The sequence below is a fragment of the Podarcis vaucheri genome, assembly GCF_965113315.1.
Source record: "Podarcis vaucheri genome assembly, chromosome: 8".
NCBI classification, from domain to species: Eukaryota; Metazoa; Chordata; class Lepidosauria; order Squamata; family Lacertidae; genus Podarcis; species Podarcis vaucheri.
This window is the reverse complement of record NC_138766.1, coordinates 58,893,340-58,909,506: the sequence shown is the minus strand read 5'-3', so window position 1 is coordinate 58,909,506 and position 16,167 is coordinate 58,893,340.

The window sequence follows — 16,167 nt, the reverse complement described above, 5'->3', positions numbered from 1 at the left end:
CCCAGCTAGCCTGTTTCTTTTTCTTTTCTTCTTTTTAATGGCTGCAGTCTAGCCCAGAGTTAAACACACTTAAACTCAGCTATTTTTGTAATATAGCATTTGTGCAGTTGATGATTTTATCCCTAGATTTTTACTAGTTGAAGAAGCCTTTTCAGTGGTCTGTGATTTTCACAATATGTCACTGGTTTTGATAATAATGCTCACACTGAAGGGAGGGCAGAGGAATTTATTAAGTGGTCTGGAAAGGGAAACAATTATATTTAGCCTAAGACTAACCAGAATGAGATTCAATCATGACAAAGGAGTAGAAGGAAAATCACCCACAACAAAACCATCTTCTTGACAAATATCAAATTGAAATGATGACTCAGATATGGGTTGGGCTGATGACATATTGGGACAGCCCCCTGGTTGTCATGGCAGCCATGAACTAATCGGCTACTTTTGACAAGACAGCATTGGCATGGATATGGAAACCCTCAACACCAACCTTGAAACAACCTTTGTCAGCCTTGATAGGGTGGCAGCAGAGTGGCAGAATCTTCAGTCTGTCGTGACATTCCTTGACAAAGTACAAACACTCATGAATGACCACTGGGTGGAAGTCTGGAAAGAATGACAGAATTCTGATAACTACTACAATGCCTCTCACTGACCATTGAGCCTCTGTTGGTGGTGCACTGAGAACTCAAATGGCCATAACTGAGAGAGGTCCACACCAAAATATCTATCTATGTTTTTTGTTTGTTTGGTTGTCTATTTAAAGCCCTTGCCCTTCTGTGAGAAAAACTGGACTGAAGGCAAGTTTCATATAAAAAGATAAACCATGCCAAATTAAAAATAGTCCTGACAAACTAGACATTTCCTTGTGGTATTACAGTGGTACCTTGGGTTAAGAACTTAATTCATTCTGGAGGTCCATTCTTAACCTGGAACTGTTCTTAATCTGAAGCACCACTTTAGCTAATGGGGCCTCCTGCTGCTGCTGCGCTGCTGCTGCACGATTTCTGTTCTCATCCTGAAGCAAAGTTCTTAACCCAAGGTAATATTTCTAGGTTAGCGGAGTCTGTAACCTGAAGCGTCTGTAACCTGAAGCATATGTAACCTGAGGTACCACTGTATTCTGTTTTTTGATCTAGGGATTTTCTTTAGCAGGCATCCCTCGTCTCTAGGTGCAAGTTTGACTTATAAATACTCATTGAGTCAAATGCCCAACATCCACTGTAGTAAGACAACGCACAGACCAGGTTAAGATGTTACAAAGCTTATTGTCCAGCATTCCTTTGACTACCACATTGTATTCTGATCTAGATTACAAATAGGCTAGTAGTTAGGAATGGCAAAACTCAGGTGGTCTTGAAGTGGCTTACTTTCTCTGGCACCGCTTTTCTTCAAAACATTTGAATGCTCTCCTGAGCAAAATTCCTGCACATAACAAACAAATGCTTCAGGGAGAAGACTAAGCTAAAAACCTTCTAACTGATGGCCTAGTTTTCCACTGGCAAGCCACATCTTTTTTAAAGAATGTGGCAGAGAGGTGTATTCCAAAGTGCAAAAGCCAGTACTTTTTATGTGCACCGAATTTTGGCTTCCCTGCAGTGATAAAGTTGGATAAGCACATAATTAGTTGAAACTGCACTCATGCCCAGTGTTATTAAGGATAGTGGTGGTGAGGAAAATACTTTATCCTCTTCAGGACTGCAGATACTCTGTGGTCAGAGGAGTGAGATTCCTAACCCCTTCACTGGTGCTACAGGAGGCTTAAGGTTGCTTTGGAAATTTGAACATAATTAAATTTCACTCCTTTTTTCACTACTGCCAGATCAACATCAGCTGCTCTCAGGACTTAAACTAGTCTGAGTCTGACAGGCTCTCTGTAGTGTGTGTGTCCAAGAGGAGAGATCCATGACAACATTGCCATATGCATGTTGGCTCCACACCTGTGAGCAACCAAACTTTTAAGTGTGGCAGCACCTATTTTCTGATACTTCTCACCTCTTCATATTAGACAAGCCCTTCTTTGTACTGTTTTCGAGGCCTTCCATGAACTTTTCCATTTGCAGAAGCCCAGGCAGACCTGTGCATCATTTTAAAAACCGATGAGTTTATCTATACAGTGGTACCTCTGGTTAAGAACTTAATTCGTTCCGGAGGTCCGTTCTTAACCTGAAACTCTTCGTAACCTGAGGTACCACTTTAGCTAATGGGGCCTCCTGCTGCTGCTGTGCCACCAGAGCACGATTTCTGTTCTCATCCTGAAGCAAAGTTCTTAACCTGAGGTACTATTTCTGGGTTAGCAGAGTCTGTAACCTGAAGTGTCTGTAACCCGAGGTACCACTGTATTTTGATAAGTCTGCTTGTCACTAAAGTCTGTTTGTTTTATCAGGAATCTTTTATATTCTTTTGTGTAAACCACTTTAAGGTTTTTGGTGCTGGTGGTTTTCTGTTAACTGACATATAAATCCTGCTGTATAAAACAACGATGAAGGGTGGTTGTTAATAATAATAATAATAATAATAATAATAATAATTAATAATACAGTAATTGTCATACAAAATTGTGCAGTTGGAAGGCACTAATTAGTCCTGTTAGCAGCAGCTCGCCCAAGGTCTTCTGCTTGTGCAATGGGGCTTCTCCCACTCTCCTCCCCCCATGCCCCCCACTTCCCCAAAATTGGTTTAGGGGTGTGTGTCTGGAGACCCTCCAGAGCAGCATGTGGAGAGAGGATGGGGGGATCATTGTGCCTGGCAAGCTGAAATGCTTGTCCTGACATAATAATCAACATAACATGATACCCTCCTCACACACTGTGTCCTCAAAGAATTTTCCAGGTTGCCTGAGTCCTTTGTACGGCTGCAAGGTGCCCTGAGAAAGACTACAGTTTGCTGAGCCAAGTGTGAATTAAATGGGGATGGTGATCAGTCGCTCATCATAAAATAGGAACGGGCAGCCCAGTCCTATTGATCTTTACTTGGAAATGTCCCGTTGTGTTTGTAATGGGAATTACTTCCAATGAAGATTGCCACCATTCGAGTACTTCCCTTTCTGTCATGTTAAGTGGCTCTGTCTTTGGCACACTTTTAAGTGGACGAAACACCTTTGCAGTTTCCGTCTATGGAGCAGCTGGATGGTGCTGATGCAGCACTTTCCTGCCATTATGAATATGCTTGCTAATCATACCAATTACATCACCTGCTATTATACGACACACAGTTCAGTGATTTAAAGCAATGGCTGTATGACTGGATTTTTAGTGTCACTAAGTCCGTGGCTTGAGGTGGACCTCTTTCTTTTTAAAGCAGGGATGTTGAATCGCAGGCCCAGGGGCCAAATGCGGCCCTCCAAGCCTCTCTGCCTGGCCTTTTGGGATGCTCTGCAGGCCATGTCTCCTTCCTAGCCACACCCTCCCTCTCTCCAAGGCCGTATACCCTGTCAACTCTGCCTTGATGCATCCATGAGTGGTTTGGCGTGGCTGGAATGTGTCCCTGTGTTATGTATTCAGTGGTATGTATTCAGTGGTCTGTGTTTGCCTGAGTGTGAGCCTGGACTAAGGATTCTGTGTTCTGATTCGATACATTCTGTCCAATCATAGAACATTTCAGGATTTGGGCCTCTGTCATTGGCCCTTGAACTCTGAGTCGTGATTTGCAGTTTGGAAGCTCAGACAACCAATCACGTTGGGAGCAGCGGCGTAGCGTGAGTTGTCAGCACCCGGGGCAACGCAAGTAATTTGCGCCCCCTAACCCGGGGCAAGGCAAGTAATTTGCGCCCCCCCTAACCCCTAACCTGCAAGTTGCCGCTGGCGCTGCCACCCAAACGACGCTGCTTGCCCGGAGGAGGAGGGGGGCAGAGAGGCGAGGAAAATGCAACGGCCCAGCAGCTGCAGCAGCACCGGCGGAGGCGGGGCTGTGAGGAGGGGCTGCCTGGCGTGTCCTCCGTGGCGAGCGCTGAGAGCCGCTGCCTGCCGGGCGCCTTCAGCCCGGACGCACGCACAGCTCGTCAGTTCCGCGAGACATGCGGCTCCGCTACAGCCTGCGCCCGAGGCTCTTCGGCGACTCCGGAGGCAGCGAGCGCGCCCCCCCAGATGTTGCGCCCGGTGCGGCCGGCACCCCTGGCACCCCCCACGCTACGCCACTGGTTGGGAGTGGACCAGGCTTTCAGGAAAGTACTGTATTTTTCGCCCCATAGGACGCCCTGGCCCATAAGGCACACCTAGTTTTTTTTTGGGGGGGGTAATAAAGGGGAAAAAATTTATTTCCCCCCCAGGCACGGGGCTGGGGCAGCGAAAGCCTGCATTCGCCCCATAGGACGCACACACATTTCCCCTTCATTTTTGGAGGGGAAAAAGTGCGTCCTATAGGGCGAAAAATATGTTATATAAGCAGTTGCTTTGCTCCTGTTTCCCAGTTATGTAGTGCAATAAAGGTTCTTGATGTTTTTGCTGTGTCTTGCCTTGGGGGAACCTACCTACACCTCACCCTGGATTCTGATAATGCTTCTTGCTTGCCTGGCTGGAAGGATAACCCCTCTCTGTCTGTCTCTGTCTCTCTGTCTCTCTTGTTTGTAAACCAGCCTGTTGAACAAAGATAACATTTACACTTACTGTTCTATCCATGTTTGCCTCTCGTCCTTCCCACCACTGGCATGTGGCCCCCAGAACAGAATGTGGCCCTTGGGATGAAACAGAATTTCCCCCTCCTGCTCTTAAGTAACCATTTCAGATCTCCTGATGTACTGCCCATGTGGATGGTCTTTTGAAATGTATTCATGGTTTAGAGTAATTGGCTTAAGATCCAGTAGAAGTTATTTCCATTACTCTAGTCAATCTGTTGCACATATCTTGTTCTTACCATATAAGGAGCACTCTTTTTACATTCTTATAGTTCTCCAGTGAGCTTGAAAAGAAATACGTGACAAACTGTGCAGCGCTCCTTCCTTTTAATGTGCGGAATTTAGAGGGGAAAATGGTGCATGAAAGCAGTGGTATTCCTTTTCTCGCCACTAGATGTCAGGCTCCGAATATTCTTCTGATTTCTATCCATGTATGCCTTTCACATCTCCAAATTAAAAGACACCTGCTTCTTAGGAGAAAAGCGATGATAAACCTAGACAGCATCTTAAAAAGCAGAGACACCACCTTGCTGACAAAGGTCCATAAAGCTATGGTTTTCCCAGTAGTGATGTATGGAAGTGAGAGCTGGACCATAAAGAAGACTGATCGCCGAAGAATTGATGCTTTTGAATTATGAAGCTGGAGGAGACTCTTGAGAGTCCCATGGACTGCAAGAAGATCAAACCTATTGATTCTTAAGGAAATCAGCCCTGAGTGCTCACTGGAAGGACAGATCCTGAAGCTGAGGCTCCAGTACTTTGGCCACCTCATGAGAAGAGAAGACTCCCTGGAAAAGACCCTGATGTTGGGAAAGATTGAGGGCACAAGGAGAAGGGGACGACAGAGGACGAGATGGTTGGACAGTGTTCTGGAAGCTACTAACATGAGTTTGACCAACCTGCAGGAGGCAGAGGAAGACAGGAGCGCCTGGCGTGCTCTGGTCCATGGAGTCACAAAGAGTCGGACACGACTGAATGACTAAACAACAACAACAAGCGCAGTAATAGTATTTCTTTTAAATTGCCACAGACCATATTGGATATAGGCAATATTTTGTAGGGCTGAAAGTATAAAAGATGCATTACGGTTATAGAGTTGGTTCATTCAATGTATGTAATGGACTTAAGCGTATGCCTGGCTATGCATGCATTTTCATTTATTGTCCGTTCCCTTAGATTATTGCTGGGCAAAAAGTAAATATCTTAAATCCATAAACCAGGTTGGATCCTGTTGTGCTCTTCTGTTCATGGAAGGGCTTTCGACCTAGTGCTAATGGAAGAGGAGGGAAAGGGGTTTTGAGCTGATTCCATCCTGCCTTGACAGCTCCCTTCACCCCCTGAAAACCTGTTGCCATGTTAGGGGATCTCCAGAGTAGAATAGAAGGTGGCCTGGGGAGGAGGGTGCTTCAGAGGGAAAGGGGAATTGGCAACCATTGCCTCCCTTCCTCTTCCATTGGCGAAGGCCTCCACTAAATCAAATCTTCTGCGAACAGAAGGATGCCTTCCCTTTGCAGAGAGGCACAGTTGGAAGCAACACGTCATTGTGTAGTTGCATGAGGCCTCCTTTAAACTTCGATGCTATGATTCAAAGGATCTAGCATATTATCTCTGTGTTTAGTAGACCATAACATCAGATGCCTCCATTCAGAGAACTGAATTAAACAATGCAAAGTAATGTGGCACGAGACTTCTGCCCTGTCTCTTTATAACATACAATTTAAATCAAACACATACAAACACCATATTCAGCCTGTTCAGGACAGGATAACACTCTCTTGTAAGGGTCAGTTTCTTATCCAGAGTGCTCATAATCATGATCCCAAGCTGATCCATCTTCCCCACAAGGAACCCTGCTTGTTTGGATATTTTCTGTGATCACACTTATATAAAATAGAAAACAACATAGTGTACTTATCCTCACTTATCTGAAGTAGATCCACAGCAATCTTTGCTGAAATTGCAGTCCACCCCGAATGCCTATATGGTAGAGTATCTATATCCCTGGTAACTGGGAGCAGTGGAGAAGCATGCAGGGGCATAGGGGGAAGCTTCCTGGAGAGCAAAATTGTTAGGGGCACAAAATTTCAACACCTGATGCCGCCTCAGTCCAGCTGTGCGATTCTGTCACTGGGCTCCATTGGAAAACAGCTTGTCCATGTGAATCAGGAAGTGACGTCTGCAGACAATGGAATGACTCTTCTTTTCTTATCTCTGCGGCTGCAGTCTCCTGGGTGATGTGGATGCTGTTAGGCAGTTGAATGTGCATGCATATTCCTTCTGCTTCCCTCCCTCCCACCCCTCCCTCCATGTGGCCCTGGGCACTGGCAACCCACACTATGCCACTGCCTGGGAGCAGAGAGGAAGGAGCTAGCAGTTGGTGTTGTCTGGTGGATCACACCTTGATCAGCTGGACTGGGGTGCAGGATGAGGCTGAGACTCCATTTTGCAGTGTTGTAGCTGCCAGTTGCCTGCTCAACAGCTGAGGACTAGCTTCATGCAATGCAGAAGAAAGAAGCTTGAGTAACTGTCACTACCCAGTTTCCAAAGTGGTCCTTCCTAACTGTCACCATAGAGGAATCTGAAGGACCATGCGGCCTGAGGAAAGTGGAAAAGAAGCAGCAACAGTTTTCCCACCTAAACAAGCCAGTTATCTTTTGCAACATTTTTAAAAGAGATTGTTCAATGCAAAATGCTTGCTAGGTCTCTGAAATCTGCAAACAGTTTAAGAGCAGGATACCTAAAGGACCACCTCCTGCCACATGAACCTGCCTGCATTTTAACATCATCTCAGAGGTTTTGCTGCCCTAATATCTAAAGTGCATTTGGTGGCAACGCATGTAGGACCTTAACTGTTGTGATAATGCTTTGAGTCTACCCTAGGAGAGCCATGCTTTCCAAAGCAAAAGTAAAAACTGGCCCTTAGTCTGGGGAATATTTGAATTGCCTCTTGATTGTAGATCTCAGAGGATCTTCCTTTAGGCCTTGCCCAAGATCCAGAGAACTTGATTTCTAGCATTGGTAAGAGAACCTAGGTGTGCTTGTGGACATGGATTGATTCATAACATTTAACTATGATGAACTGTCATTTCCACTGGAGCGCTTTGTCACATGGACAGTCTGAGATGTGTGTCACTTGTTCCCTCTGCAAGTCCAGCTACCAAAATTCCCTTCCCCTTTTACCCATTGTTACTTCAGGATAAAGACAAGTGATCTCAGGCCTGAAGTAGCTCTTCTTAATTCATAGCAAGAATTTTAGGAAATGTATCTCTTTGCAACTTTCTCCCCCTCTTCATTTTGATGGGAGGTGAGACCATCTGTTTTGCTTGTCTCAATTCCTGTTTGTTTAAGACACATGCTGCCAGAAATGTGAAAAGACTGTGTACAAATGACAAGTGATAGAGCAATTTTCGCACTGGACTTATGGGAACCATGTGCTGCCCATCTGTGAAAGTCTCGTTTTATGTAAATTTAGAAAATATATTTTAGTCTTCTTGTCCTGAGGTTGTTTTGAACTTAGAAAAGCAGGTGAAAAGTACTCTTATCTTTACTGAGTTGCATTTTGATCCTGAAGCATAACCACAAGAAAGGATTACTAAACTGCAGAGCATCGGAGACATTTGTATTTGGCACTGTGTCAGCCTTCAGGGCACCAAATATGTATTTTACTTGCTATGCTGCAATAAGTAGATGGCAAGGCTTTCTTGAGAAACTCTAGCTGGTATACACCACAATAATCCAGGGTTCTTTTTATAGGTTTACAGCACAACCTTAAGCATACTTACTCTGACGAAAGTTCCCTCAGATTCAACAAGAGCTACAGTGTCATTCTAACCATGACAACTCAGAATGAAGTCCTATGGAATTCAATATGGTTTATTCCATCTAAATTGGATTAGAATTGCACCCTTACTTATTGGTACCTGTGTTTAAGATTGTAGTCTTTACTTGTTAGTTTGTCAAAGGCAGTTTATTGGCAACATTTGTAGAGGAAAACCTACCGTGTTTTTTTGTGTGTAACACGCCCCCATGTATAAGATGCCCCCTATTTTAGGGGGCATCTTTTGAGAAAATGGGGGGAGATTGTATCCGTGTATAAGACGACCCACAATTTTGAATATATTTTTAAAATAAAAAACCCCTAGTCTTATACACGAAAAAGTGAGGTACCTTTTTCGTAAGTATCGCTAGCCAGAGGTTACATTTTATATCGTTTCAAAGATTGCTACTTTGGGATTGGGGTATGCCTTAAAAGACAGGATGAATACCGTATTTTTCGTCCCAAAGGACACACCGTCCCATAGGACGCACCTAGTTTTTTTGGGGGGAAATAAAGGAAATTTCCCCCCCTTTATTTCCCCCCCAAAAGCAGGTTGGGGAAACTGAACCAGGTCGAGGAACAGCGGGATGGCGGCGCTGCGCCTCCCTGCTGTCCCCCGAGCTTGTGGGGCTGGCCGATGTTTGCCCGGCGCGAGGGGCGCTCTGCTTCAGGGCACCCCGCCCGCCGGGCAGCAGGCTGCTATCCGCAGCGTGGGGAGCCCTGCGGGGAACTCCTGCAGGGCTCCCCACGCTGCGGATGTCTGCCCGGCGCGGGGGGCGCTCTGCTTCAGGGCGCCCCTCGCGCTGGGCGGCAGACTGCTATCCGCAGCCTAGACATCCCTGCGGGACCTCCCGCAGGGCTGCCTAGGCTGCGGATGTGTTCCCAAAGCGCCAGGCACTCTGCTTTCAGGACGCCCGATGCTCCAGGAAGCAGGCTGCTATCCACAGCCTAGACAGCCCTGCGGGACCTCCCACAGGGCTGCCTAGGCTGCGGATGTCTTCCTGAAGCCTGGAGAGCAAGAGGGGTCGGTGCGCACCGACCCCTCTCGCTCTCCAAGCTTCAGCAAAAGCCTGCATTCGCCCCATAGGACGCACCCAGATTTCCCCTTCATTTTTGGAGGGGAAAAAGTGCGTCCTATAGGGCGAAAAATACGGTAAATAAATAACATTGTAATCCTGAACGCAGTTACCCAGGAGGAAGCCTCACTAAATTCAGTGGAACTTACTTATGAGTAGACATGAATAAGATGATTATGATACAGTGGTGCCTCGCAAGATGAAATTAATTCGTTCCGTGAGTTTTTTCGTCTAGCGAATTTTTCGTCTTGCGAAGCACGAAATCCCATAGGAATGCATTGAAATCCAATTAATGCGTTCCTATGGTCAAAAAAAGTCCAAACAAAGCCAAATTTGGTACAACAAGAGTTTATTAAGTGCTCTTTAAAGTCACACATACTGTAAAGAGCATTTCAAAAACTGAAGGAACAATAAATTAAGTTTCTAAACATGACAGAAAAACATTTAAAAATCAACAAAGTGTACGGTACATTTTCTAAGACTCTGGGGGACATCTCGAAGAAGGTTCCTCTTCCACTCTTTGCTTCTTGCTGAAGAACCCCCTCCTCAACTGTTCCCCCAGCCACCCACCACACAGAAATTCAAATCCAGAATTTTTTTAAAAAAACAGCAGAGTGGCCCAATGGTCACAGAAAATCATAAAAATTCAGAAAAAACCCACACAAGCTTCCAGATTCTTGCAAACCCCTCCTCAACTGTTCCCCCAGCCACCCACCACACAGAAATTCAAATCCAGCATTTTTTTTAAAAAACAGCAGAGTGGCCCAATGGTCACAGAAAATCATAAAAATTCAGAAAAAAACCACACAAGCTTCCAGATTCTTGCAAACCCCTCCTCAACTGTTCCCCCAGCCACCCACCACACAGAAATTCAAATCCAGCATTTTTTTAAAAAAACAGCAGAGTGGCCCAATGGTCACAGAAAATCATAAAAATGCTGGAAAAAAAGCAAGCTTCCAGATTCTTGCAAACCCCTCCCCAACACCAAGTCTTTGAATTCCAAACACCCCAACCCAAAATCCAACCCCCCCAAAAAAAGTTTTAAAAGTTTAAAAGAAGTTTTGGAAAAGCTTCAAAAATACCAAAGTCTTCAAAAACCTCAAAAAGGCTACCACACCGCGTTCTATGAGTTGCTCCTTGAAGTCAAGTCGCAGCTATATTAACGGTATTAAGAAAAAGGAAACAAACTTGCAAGACGTTTTCGTTTTTCGTCTTGCGAAGCAAGCCCATAGGGAAATTCGTCTTGCGAAGCAGCTCAAAAAACGGAAAACCCTTTCGTCTAGCGAGTTTTCCGTCTTGCGAGGCATTCGTTTTGCGGGGCACCACTGTAATTTCTTGCCTGCCCTTTACCATAAGGTCCCAGGGAAGGTTACCATGTTCCAAAATTTGATCAATCTCTCTTGTTCTTTGAATTTCTCTAGGGAGGGTAGTCTGATATCAACATGCCGCTACAGAAATGCCATTTCTTTTGTACATGCATAGCACACTTCAGCAAGTGTCAACACTTAGAGAAGGGCCTCAGGTTTTTTAAAAAAACATATTTTTATTGAAATTTTCGATACAGAAAAGAAAAATATATAAGGCAACAGGCCATCTAAGATAAATTAAGTACATAAAAATAAGATAGAGCATACATCAATGATCTTAATGCATGGGTAAGCCCATCTGGGAGCAAGTGCTCTTTCAGGTATTGGGTCTAGAAGTCATTTATGACTTTTTAAAGGGTAGCACTTGCAACCTAAATTGCGTCTGGAAGTGAATAGGTAGAATTGTTATAACATAATTTCACCTATCCACACCAGACAGATTTTTTTCAGACCAACTTTGATGTCTCCAAATCACCTTTGAAGTCCAGCTGAGAGGTTATTAAAGTATGGATCCCTGCAGCTAATTTATCCTTATCCAAGGACAGTCACAGCTGATGAACTAGCCTGAGCAGTGCCACTGAGGCCACCTTAGTCTCCAGCAACAGAGGTGTTTGAGGGAGTGCCCTCAGATGGCATCTCCTCTGTCAGGGAGGATGCAAGTCCACCCAGAACAGGCAGAATACCAGTTTCACTGCTCTAAGAGCCAGCTACCCATAACACTAACGACACCAAACTTAGTGCACACACCCGATCCACATAGCTCACAGCAGCCCCAAACTCCTGAGTTCAAGTGATCCACCATTTTGTTAGAATTCTGCTTCCTCTTCCAGTCCATTGCCAAACCTAGAAAATTGGTTCAGCATAGGCCTAGCCTCCCGTAGCAGAGCAAGGTGGGTGCAGTATCAGGAGCTCGTCCTACACTTGAGTAGGACCCTGACAGAAACACATGCCTGACTGGCATGTTCCCTCCCTGCTGGTCAATCGTTTGGCAGCTTCAAAAGCTTTCTTCAGCCTGAACATCACAGCGACAGACGCCAACAGACATCAGCACACTTAGGGATCCACAGAGTTTGTGCAGCATGCGTGACAGACCTCAGAAACTCAGCATTTTGGCTAATCTACTTTATTTGCATATAAACACACACGGAGCACTGCAACATGGCTCCCTGTCTCTCTAGCATCAGACAGCAAAGAGAAAAAGAACAAAGGACAATAGTCCCACTTCACAGAACACAGTAACATCCTGTCTCCATCATTTCCCACTCTTTGGAGTCAAAACATATACCATCATGTGAAAGACAACAATCCCATGACTGCAATCACGGAGCAGGAATTCTAACATGTGGTGGGTGTGGTCTGATAGATGTGCTAAAAGGGGCAAATAGCCCATATTTGCTTTGCCTTCCCATAACTTCTGGCTGTTCAGGCAATTTTTTTCCTTGATCTTAGGCAATGTTTTAAAACAATTAAGTAGCTGAGATGCTTAGGGTGAATTTATTTGCTGTGCTTTTAAAGTTTTGATCACTAGATGGCAGCATCCAGCCAGATTAGAAAACCAAAAGCTAGCATGTTCAATAATCATGGTTTATTTTGAGTAGTAAAAAACTTGAATCCAGAGTCCAAATAATCACCACAGGACATGAAAGAAAATGTGTGACAATGCATGCTACTGTGGGGATATCTTTGGTGACAGGTCTTGGGAGAATCTGTAGTCTGTAGTCTGTGTTGCAATTGTAAGAACAACAATAGCAGCAGCAGCAGCAGCAACAACAATTTATTATTTGTACCCTGCCCTTCTGACTGGGTTGCCCCAACAGCTCTGGGTGGCTTCCAGCATATATAACAGTGTTGGACACTGATGAGTATTTCCTATTTCTCTAAGCAAACAGGAGTTCCAGAGCACCTTCCCACTCCTACCCCTGGGTAGGGGCTTGTGGTGCCTTTTTAGCAATAATCTATCTATTTATGCTATTTATATCCCACCCCCTAATCTGAATATGTCAGGGCAGGTAACAAGCATTTCAATAAAATAATATCAAGAACCATAAAATGAGGGGGGCTCCCCCAGAAAACTCTATTAAAAATCTATCATCTTATAACCCCCAAATCCTGCTATGTTTTGAGATTGCAATAAAATGGCAACTGATGCAGGAGGTTGGATTAGATGGCCCTCATGGTTCCTTCCAACTGTCCAAGTCTATGATTCCCCACTGGTTGAACTTGGTCAATGACGGCAGCGTAGAACAGGATCTGGCCCACCCCTGACTGAGCAGCAGGTGTGTTTGGCCCTGAAGCTTCCTCTCTTAAAAATGGAAAAGGATGTCTATGAATTTCAAGGAGCAGGACTTTCAGAAGCTGGGATGCCACCATGGAAAAGGTTCACCCAGATTTCACTCTCTAATGTTAGGTCCCATTGGTGGAAAACCAAGGAAGGCTTCCATGGCCAATCATAACTCTTAAGTAGGGTTATACTGGGAGAGACACTCCATGTATTGAGGTCCCAAGTCATTCAGGGCTTTATAAAGCAACTGTAAATCCTTGAATTTGTACTGGAACCATATTGGCAGCTAGTGCACATCTTCAAGTACTGCATATAGGTAGTGCATACGGGGGGGGGGGCCATCTGCACACATATAAGATGGGGGACACCTGACTTGCCAGTAGTGCATGTGAAAAGGATCTAGGCGTCTTAGTAGACCACAAGCTGAACATGTGATGCAGCAGCAGCAAGAACAACAACAACAAACCCTATTCCAGGCTGATTCAAAAGAAGCATCATGTCCGGATCAAGGGAAGTAATAGCACTCCTCTATTCTGCCTTGGTCAGCCCACTCCTGGATTATTTTGTCCACTTCTCCGCATCACAATTTAGGAAGGATATTGACAAGCTGTGATGTGGGTGGAGGAGAGAAACCAGGAAGATCAAGAATCTGGAAACCAAGCCTTATGTGGAATGGTTGAGAGAATTGGGTATATTTAGCTTGGCAAAGAGGAGACTGAGAGGAAATATGATAGCCATCTTCAAATATCTAAAAGGCCGGAACATGGAGAATGGAGCAAGCTTGTTTTCTCCTGGAATGTAGGACTCGACCCAATGGATTCAAGTTCCAAGCAAGGAGACTCCAGCTAAACATCAGGAATGGCAGGAAGAGCTGTTCAACAGTGGAACAGACTCCCACGAGAGGTGGCACTCTCTCCTTCCTTGGAGGTTTAGAAGCAGTGGTTGGAATCATAGAATTATAGAGTTGGAAGGGACCCAAGGTTCATCTAGTCCAACCCCTGGCAATGCCAGAACTACAACTAAAGAATCCTTAACAGATGGCCACCAAACCACTGTTTGAAAACCTCTAAGGAAGGGGAGTCCACCACCTTCTGAGGTATTATGATCAAGGGAATAGGGTGGGCCCTAAAATATCTCTATCATGTGTCAAAGGTCAGGGTAAAGACATGTATCTTCAGCGTATGAAGAATGTTATATAATGAAGGTGTCAGATTCACCTCTGTGGTTATGGAATTCCAGAGGTTAGGAGCTGTTACAGAGAAAGCCCTCTTCTGAGCCACCACCACCCCAAAGTTCTGAGGCTGGTGGGACTACCAAGAGATTCTATTGATCTTAACACCCAAGAGGAGCTTAGGCACAGTAAGGTAATAGGTATTAGCAGTATTGAGATTAGTGTAATATTGACATTATTTTTAAGCATTAATTTAAAATCTCTCTCTGTTTTAAAGAAAGTGTGGGAATGATCAACACTGTGTGCATTATTGGAGTCTCTGTGTGCTTCTTTAATATAGATTTTCATGCAATGTTTTCTCCCCCAGAAACTTCCAGTTTGCGCCAGATGTGTCTATTGGCTGGCTAATTTAACAGGCTTGTCTAATTGAAATGTAATGGCTTTCTGCTAACTTGCCATACTGATAATGGTTATGAATGAGGGAATCTGTATTTCTTAAGTATGTGCATCATCTGAAATACACACTTCATTTGCAGAAATAACATGTTCATTTATGAAACTGCTTTTAATCATCTCAAACACATCAATATCCTTCCCGAAACTGAGAGATGAGCATGGATTCTTATGTAGATAAAAATGATGCCATCCATACATAAGAATGAGGTTGTTGGGGAAGCTTGGGGGGAAACCCAGCAGGGGAACTTAAGGGGGACCCCCACAAAAAACAACAACAGCCTACTGAAAATGGAGTATGCTCAGTGGCTACTGAACATTGACTGGCTGTTGCAAGGAGTAGAAAACTGCACAGGAAGCAGAATGGAAAAGAGTATCATGGAGAATCTAAGAGCCTGTTCAGTGGTCCATGTGGGATTAGAGTGCAGCAGCACTCCCTGCTCCTGAGGTTTCTAGCAGCTGATATTCAGAAACAAACTGCCTCTGAGAGTGAAGGCAGAGCACAGCCATCATGGCTAGCAGTAGTTGGCAGTCTTCTCCTCGAATTCGTCCAGTTCTCTTTTAAAGCCATCCAAGTTGGTGGTCATCACGAGCTTTGGTGGTAGCAAATTCCATAGTTTAACTACAGGAATATACCACAGTGCAACAGTTAGTTGTAGGTCCCACTTCTTCCTCTTCTATTTAGGACCAGGAGAAGTTTATACAGGTAGAAACTTTACACAGGGATGCTGCATGTAACCAGGACTAGAAAAAAAATATTCCAAATTTCCTTACACCAGCATGAAATTTTTAGGAGCCAGGGCCAGACCTTTAGACTTCTTCCATTCCCAGTGTACTTACATTTTATTGACGGATTGATTGAATTTATACACTTTTTCCTCCAAGTAACTCAAGGTGGCATCCATGATTCTCCCCTTCCTTATTTAATCCCTACCACAGCAAGCCTGTGAAGGAGGTTAGGTTGGGAGGCAGTGAATGGCCCAAGGCTTTGAGTGAGCTTTGAGTGGAGATTTGAATCCTGGTCTCTCAGGTTCAACACTCTAATCACTGTATGACACTGTTTCTGCATGTTCAAAGGCTAAAACAAAAAACTCCAAGATGCTATTGTTGTGTTATAAACTCTTATCACAGACTGGTGCTAGATTTTTCTAAGCATAACACAAATTCTATAATTGAAGAGCAATCTTGATTCTAATTCTAAAACTTTCCTTTGTTTAAATCCACTGGTGGCTGTCATGAAACCAACTATTGGCCCAGGTAACCCACATACATGTCATTTCAGCCTTTTCTGTTAAATTCATATTTATAACCCACTTCCCCTATCCCCAGGAGGCCCAAAGCTACCGACAAAAATAAACAAAAACAGCCAAATACAATAATATCAAAAATG